Raw genomic sequence first — 8,555 nt, 5'->3', positions numbered from 1 at the left:
CCCTCTTTATTTACAAAAGCTTTGTTTCCATTTTTTCCTTTTGTTGTTTTTCCTTCTTGTTACTTTTTTCCCTGCCCCTCTCCCATGCCTCTACTCACTTGAACATTTTCTTCCCACTTCCCAATATCTGTTATATATTTTGGTCCCTATTTGCACTTTTGCTTTCTCACATAAGCAAGTCATGTGATATTTACACATGTGTGTCTCATTTCTTTCATTTAAGAGTGTGGTCTTCAAGTATACCCCTTTAGCTAAAAATGTCTCAAGTTCATCCTTCTTATGGCAGAGTAGTACTCCGTTGTATAAAAACAGAGCCACATGTTTATCCATTCATGAGTTGATGGGCATTTGGGCTGTTTCTGAGATTTAGCTATTATAAACTGTGCCACTATAAACATTGATGTGCATATATTGCTGTGGTATGATATGTTTAATTCTTTCAGAAAGATATCAAGAAGAGAAATAGCTCAGTTGAATGCAATCTCTAGTTTTAGATGTTGAGGAATCTCCACATTGATTTCCACAGTGATTTCACCAGTCTATACTCCCACCAACAGTGGAAATGTGTTGCTAGGATTTGTTATTGGTTCATTTCTTGATAATAGTTACTCTTTCTGGAGTGAGATGGAATCTCAGCATTATTTTAATTTGCATCTCTTGAATGACCAGTGATGTTGAACATATTTTTGTATGTTTATTTGACATTTCTAACTCTTCATCTGGGAAGTTATTCTTTATTTCAGATATCCACTTTTGGATTGGGTTTTTAAATTTGGGGGATTCTGGTCTTTAGAGTTCTTATGTTCTTGATATAAGCCCTTTGGGGAATAGCTGGCATTTTTTTTTTTTTAAACCACAGTACAGTTCTTTGTACTCTTTTGGTTTTTTGGCTTTATTTTCTTTTTGCTGTGCAAAACATTTTTAACAATATGAGATCTCCATTTTTTATTCTGTTTGATATTTCCTGTGGGATCAGGGTTTTGTTCATAAACTTTTGCTTACACCAGTGACATCAAGAGTTCTATCTGTTTTGTCTTCCCACAGATTTAGTGTTTTCTGTTTTAATATTTAGACCTTTGATACATTTTGCTTTTAGTGTAGAGTGAAAGGTATAATTGTAGTTTTCATTTTCAGCATGTGAAAAGCCAATTTTTCTAGCACTATTTATTATCTTTTGTCTGTTGAAGGTGTTTGGCTTATTTGTCAAGGTAAGGTGATGAGTATGTTTGGAATTGTTTATGCATCTTTTAATTTGCTCATTGATCCTCAGGTCTGTTTTATTTTCAGTACCATGTTGTTTTTACCACTGTAGCTTTGTAGTATAATTTCAAGTCTAGAATTGTCATGCCCCCTGCCTTGTCTTTGTTGTCCAGCATTCCTTTGCTATTCTAGGTCTCTTCTAGTTCCATATGAATTTTAGGATTGTTGTCTCTAATTCTATAAGATAATGTTATTGGAGTTTTGATTGGGATTACATTAAATCTGTATAATAATTTTTGCTGTATTGGTTCTTCCTGTAGAAGAGTTAGGGATAGCTTTTTATTTTCTGAGATCCTCTTTGATTTCCTTTTTCAGAGTACTGTAGTTTATAACAGGAAGATCTTTTACCTCCTTCATTAGATTAATTCCTAGATATTTCAGGATTTTGGATGCTACAGTGAAAGGTATTGTTTTCCTAATTTCTCAATCAGTGAGTTTGTTCCTTTTATGCTGTAAAGACAGGGTCTCAGTGTGTCCAGGCCCTCCATGATCTCAAAGTGATCATTCTGTCTTAGCCTCCTGAGTCCTGGGATTACAGACATGCACCACCATGCCTGTCTCATGGTATTGATTTTTGAGCATTGATTTTGATTCCAGCTGCCTTACTCTGAATTTGATTATTAAATCTAGGAGTCTTTGTTAGACTTTTTGGGGAATTATAGGTATCATGTTATCCACAATAATGATAATTAACTTTTTCCTTTTCTTTTTCTTACCTAATTTCTCTGGCAAATGCTTCCAGAACTGTATTGAAAAAGAGTGGTGACAGTGGGCATCCTTGTCTTGTTCCTGATTTTAGAGTGAAAATTTTCAGATTTTCTCCATTTAATATGATGTTGGCTATTGGTTTGCCATAAATAGCTTTTATCAGATTAGGATAAACACCATCTGTCCCAGTTTTCTTTTTATCATGAATGTGTGTTGGACTTTGTGAAATGCTTTCTTCTGCATCTGTCGTGATGATCATGTGATTTTGGCCCTTGTCTGTGTTGATATGGTATATTACATTTACTGATTTATGTATGTTGAGCCATCCTTACATACCTGGCATTCTACTTGGTTATGGGGTATAACCTTGATGATTTGCTACATAATGTTTGCTAGTATCTTATTGAGGATTTTCATATGTATTTTCACTAGGGAGATGGGCCTGTAGTCTTTTTTGCTTAGATTCTTTTTTGGTTTTGGTAATAGTGCAAATGTTTGCTTCCTGGATTGAATTTGGGAGTACTACATGGAAAAACAATATTTCATGCATTAAGGACACAGAAAAAATGCAGGAGTAGTAGCTATTGTACTTGTAGACAAAGAGGATTTTCAAACCAAGACTGCTCAGAAGATATAAAGGAGATCACTACAACCTTGTAAAGGGAAAAATCCAAGAGGAAGAGAGAAAAATATATCGCAAATATCAGTTACCCAAACTATAAAATAAATATTAACAGATATGAAAAGTTATTGCCTAGTTGACTTAGTCCCTGGTTCTTTAGCATTGGCCTATGTATTATTTATGAACCTTAGGTAATCTCAGTCTTATAATGGGAAGAACAACTGATTAGTATAATTATGCCACTTTGGCTGAAGTAGTACAATCAGTAATAACAGTAGCATTTAACCCAGCTTCAAAATGGCAAGAGTCTGGTATTATTAATTTGTTACCTTTAGCCATAGGAACTAGATTTTGGTTATATATGCAAATCTAAAACAAGCCAGAAAATTGTATACTGCAAATAATTTCTCAAGGTGGCTCTTTTACCCTCATTGGAGAACTTTTTGATGGAGTTTTGGGTTAAAAATAGAAAAATAAAAGAAGAGGAAGAGATTAAAAGCAAGGCTGGAGGATAAAGGAAGATTATGTGAACTTTGAGACATAAAATTTCTGGTGAAGAATACATAAAAGAATGAGACAAAGAAGAAAGAAAAAACAGAACAGCAACAGAAAACTGGAAACCTTGTTCACACTTGTATAAAAAACAAGCACAATCAAGAAAAACAAAAATGGGAAAAGAAAGAAAGAAAATAAGAAAAAATATGTTCACTTCAAGGCTGTGCTGTCACTGGTAGATAATGTGAGCAGAGAGTCCAGATCTGAGTTGATTAATCCCAGCAAGTCAGCCATAGCTTTATGGTGGAGCAGTGAATAATCTTAGCAAGCCTGTTCTTTGTGCTCCACTGCAGTTCAGGCTGGTTTCTGGCTGTGAGCTGGAATCCAATTTGACCACCCTGTAACTCTCCATGTGCCTTTTGCTGTCTTGAACTCAGTTCTCTGCTGGCTTGAAGTAGGCTTCTAGACCTTCTCTCAACTTGAACTTTGTAGCCTCATTCTGACACTGGGCTGCTAGGTGGAGCTGGCCTGCAGCTCTTCTGAGTTCTGAGCTCAACTGGCCCCTCTCCAAGATGGCTACCAGACATTTGCTTAACCTGGGGCAAGTCTGAACCTGAACAGCTAGCTGAGCAGTCACTGTAGTCTGCTGTGTCTTCTCCTCCGTTCCACTGCAGTTTCACTATAGCGTCCTCTAGCGTGTTTAGTAGTCATCTTGTCTGCAGGTTTGAGGCCCTCCTTCCTTGCAGTGAATCCAAGCTCCAGGAAAATTGCCACCTGCTACCTCTTTCTTTGAAGTCTCTCTCTTCACTCTCTCCATGGGTTTCAGTTCTTACTTAAGAGCCTTCCTGGGTACCTCCTCCTCCTCTTCCTCACATTGCTATGTTCCAGCATCAAGGCACTGTCATGGTTTGTGCCCAGTTGTCCCCCCAAAGTCTCATGCAGTTATGGGGCAGCTTCTAGAGTTTGTGATTAACTCTTTTCTTTTATTCATTTTAATAAGAAAATGTGATTAACTCTTAATCTAATACTGGGATTATAGGTGTGAGTGCTACACTTTGGAGCAGATAATCTGCATACAAACGGAAAGAGAGAAAAGCTAGCGGCAGCAGATGCTACCCCTCCCTTTTGCTCTAGTGATCTGGTGGCATTTTATAGAAATATTCTAGAGAAACTTATGTTATTTTGCATCCGTGCAGAAAAGTCTACAGCTAACCAATTACATATGGTTCATACAATGTATTCTAACAGCGATCTTCTCTGACATATATGTAGGAACATATTTTTTAAAATCTCCTGATTTTAAATTCTCTAAAAAGCAGTCAATAAGGGCCAGAGATACGGCTCATTGGCACAGTGCCTGCCTGACAAATGTAAGGTCCTGGGTTTGATTCCTGGTACTCGCACCCCCCCCCAAATGTAGCAAATGAATAAAAGATTAATTGGCCAAAAAGATTATTCCAGGGGAAAACATTTCAAGCATTGACAGATTCTGACACATGGATCTATTTCTCCTATTATCTACTTTTGTGATTTTTAAAAAATCTTTTTTGAAAGATTTTAAAGAAGACTATAAGATATTTCTTTCACTAGTTAGTCTGCATAGGAATTACATAGTCTTTGTTTTGTTTTTAGTGAGTTGTTTTGTATAGTGTGAAAATAATAGTCAAACAAAATAGAAAAAGCATTTGCCAAAAAGACAAAGATTGCTATACATGACATTTTATGCTGGCTAGAGCTTAATAGCGTGATCATGCATTAACATTACTATTCAAAGAGTAAATTTTGTCAAAGCATTTGGCAATGTATCTTAAGAACCTTTAGTGATTTCACTTCCGATCATGTTAATGACATAATCAAAGATGCTCATGTGACTGATGTTGAGAGATGTTCATTATAAATAAAGATGTTCATTCTTTATAAAAAGAATTGGGAATAAGCTAAATGTTCTACAGTAGGACATTGATAGAATGCGTTATATAGTCATTAACAAACAAGTTACTGAAGAATAATTTTATACTTTATATTTTTCAGTTTTTATTTGTATGAGTACCTGTTTATAGTACATAGTGATTATATTCATTATGGGTAATTGTACATGTATATCACACATCTTAATTCTTTTTGCATCCCCTTCTTCTCCCTCTCTTGACCCTCTCTCCTTCCCTCCCTTGATCCCCTACCTGTTTGTAGAATATCTATCTCCCTATTTCCTATTATCTATCTTTTATTTCCTCCTTATTTATTTATTTTGTATTTTAGTAAGGGTCTACAGGGTGTACAGGGTCTCATTAGGTAAATTAGACTCATGATTCTCCTGTATTCAGCTTCCCTAGAGCTGGGATTAGAGGTGTGTGCCGCCACGCCCAGTCTCAATCACTGTCTCAGCATTCCCTGGGGGCAGGGTGAGCATGGTTGGCTGGGGATTGAACCCTGGCTGCTGCATCTGCTTAAGCAGGTGCTTTAATCTGCTGAGCTATTTGGTCAGCCCTTCATTGTCCTTTAATTTTTTCATGTCAGACAGGTAATTTTTTGACATCATAACAAGGTTAGAGAGAGCCATACATAATGGTGTGGAAACTCAGTCATCAGATTTATTGACCACAAAAGAATCTGTAGAATATTTTTAATGATGTGGGGGAAATGTTAATCATATTGTGTTAATATGAAAAGAGTTTATGTGTATATGAAAAACAAAACTATTCTGAACCTAATTCCATTAAATAATAAAGGATGGAAACAGTAGAAGAAATTAGATGCTTAGAAACAAAGAGAAGATATAATGGAAAATATGTCAAGATTATTGTAGCTTTTCATGAGTACTAGATTTTTCAGTTATCACTTGCTAATTACCTCAAAATTTAGTGGCTTAAAGCCAGTATGTTTTTATAGTTCACGATGTTGTGTGGCAACTATTCAGGTAGAGCTCAGCTGAATGAGTCTTTGGCTACATATGATGTTAATTGATGTTATTTAGTTGTATTCACCTGTTACTATGGGCTTTGTAAGGAACAGGATCAGCTGAACGATTGCACCTACTCTGAGCCTCACCAGCACGGCAGTCTTAAGAGTAATTGCACTTCTCAGGTGGAGGTCAGGTTTCTCAGAGAGGTTGTTTTGGGGGAACTGGTAAGCTGAAATACCTCGAATATCCTAGCCTTGGAAGTCCCAGAACTTCTGTTGACCAGTCCAAAGCCAAATGATAAAGAATTACATTCTACCTCCCAAGAAGAGGAAAAGCAAAGAATTTATAACAGTCTTTATTCCACCTTAGCTGAAATGAATGGTTTTAAAATTTTTCTTTGTGTTTTTGTGGTACCTATAACATAAATGTTTTAATTTTTATATATTTTAAAGGCATATAACCTTGAATGAGATTTTCTTAGAAGAGTTCAGCTGAGTTCTGGCATAGGGCCCTCTATAATGTCAGCTACCATCAGTATTTATTTCGTATGCACTAAAATAGCAATAAATTGATGGACTTTTTGCAGTTGCTCTTTTTAAATCCATTAAAAAGATACAATTTTGCCAAGGCAAACCAAATAGGTGTTGCATGAGCAGTTGGCACTTAAACTGTGTTTTGAAGGAAGGAAATTTGCCATTTCAGGAAGTATAGGAAAGACATGCAAGGTGGCAGCTGCATGTGCAAAGGGCACGGTTCTAATAGTACATGGCACATTGCAGGATGTTCTAGTATGACAGAGGATGAATGTAAGATACACATTCATGGAGCAAGGACTGACACTTGTAGTGGAAGATTTCAACTTCAAGAGATGATCCAGAAGCAGAATATAAGGGCCTTATGATTGATTTGCTGTGACAGATTCTTGAATTTAAAGTAAACAAAATGTAACTCTTTGCCAGCTTTAAAAAAAAAAACTCTTATTAACTTTCTGATTCACTTTTCTTTAACTTTAAAATGAATTTTTGTGTGAAAAGTACAGAATTCAGGCCAAGTAATAAACTGCGTATGGATAAGTATCTTTTCAAACAGGAAGAAAGAAAAAAAAAGAAAAAGAAAGAAAAAGAACAAACTAGAGAACATGACTAGCCAAGGCATATTTCTGGGTTTAAAAATAAAATGATTTATATTTTCTTGCAGAAAGTCAGCTGAACCAAACATTTGTCCATCAGGTTTGAGTGACTTCCCTGCCTGTTAAGCTTGTTCTCTCCATTCTGTGTCCCTGAGCTCTTGTGTTCATTGTCACATGGGTTCCACATCTGGTGACCAGTCTGTGCTCTTTTTTGTTTTGGCGGGGGGGAACTCAAAACCTCCTTCGAGCTAGTATATAAATACATTTCTTTAGAATCTGCTATTGCCCTTGCCTGGGAATATTTGGGTTCCAAATTAGATGCATAAAGCCAAAGTTATATTACTTTCAAAGATAGTGACTAGATAGAACACCATACAAATTAGGTCTTTAAACTTTTGGCATGGGTTCTTTTCTCTCAGCTTATTATTTGCAATGTTATCTCTTTGATGTTTCGACATGTCTCTGAGATCATGATTAAATATGGTAATCAAGACTAGTAATGTGACAATCATTTGGAATTAATATTATGGAAGGATGCTATTTGGAATAGGTCTTGTACTTTTAATGTATTTAATTAGTGTTGAAGTTCCAGCTCCCCCCTCCCGCTTCCTCTACATCTGTCATTAAAGTTGTTATCACAGCAGTAAATTATTAAACTAAATAAAATTTTCAAATAAAAGTGTACCTTCAGGACTGGGGAGATAGCTTGGTGGCATAAGTTCCTGCCTGGCAAGTGCAAGGACCTGATTTTGATCCCCTATACTTGATGCAGTGCCAGACCCTGAACCCTGGACATGCTGTGCTGGCCACTGAAACCGGGTGTGATGACACACACCTGTAATCCCAGCAATGTGGAGACTGAGACAGGAGGATCACTACAAGTATGAACTGTATAGCGAGATCCTGTATCAAATAAATAAATTTTTTTAAAGTGCAAGTTCAAAATATTATCATCAAATATTTGTCACTTAATGTTTTTCAAATCTGTCATAGTGACCCACCATCCTATATATAAGAGTGACAAATTTTTCTTTTTAAATGTATTTTAGTACAGGCTCTACAGGGCCTACAGGGTCTCACTATGGAGATCCGACTCATAGTAATCCTCCAGTTTTCAGCCTCCCAAGTGCTGGGATTACAGTGCTACCATCCCCAATCTCAATCATTGTCTTAGCTTGCTCTGGGGATGGGGCCAGCATGGCACACTGGGGTTTGAACCCCAGCTGCTATGCTCTGCCTAACCAGGCGCTTTAGTCTGCTGAGCTATCTAAAAATGACAAACTTTTAAAAGTAATTTTTAAATCAAAAATTTGAGAGGAATGTTGGAGTACATACATGTACAATGGTTTTCTTTAGGCTGGCTGAATGTCATCTTGGTATACAATCAGGATTCTATGTTTCAGCACTGAGATCTTTATTCTTTTTTTTTTTTTTTTTTT

General features: G+C 36.4%; 1 protein-coding gene and 1 non-coding gene across 3 annotated transcripts in view; one reads left to right on the top strand and one right to left on the bottom strand.

Moving 5' to 3' along the window:
- Scfd2 (sec1 family domain containing 2) overlaps positions 1-8,555 on the top strand; it is a 548,660-nt gene that overhangs the window by 140,214 nt on the left and 399,891 nt on the right. The gene's annotated exons all lie outside the window — the stretch shown is intronic.
- Positions 5,597-5,695, bottom strand: LOC111815693. The gene has a single exon (XR_002820347.1). It is a non-coding gene; the product is annotated as a small nucleolar RNA U13 (small nucleolar RNA).

Source organism: Octodon degus, unplaced genomic scaffold, assembly GCF_000260255.1.
Source record: "Octodon degus isolate 3935 unplaced genomic scaffold, OctDeg1.0 scaffold00019, whole genome shotgun sequence".
Lineage (NCBI taxonomy): Eukaryota > Metazoa > Chordata > Mammalia > Rodentia > Octodontidae > Octodon > Octodon degus.
The sequence above is the reverse complement of the archived record's forward strand: the minus strand, read 5'-3'. Positions and strand labels throughout refer to the sequence as shown.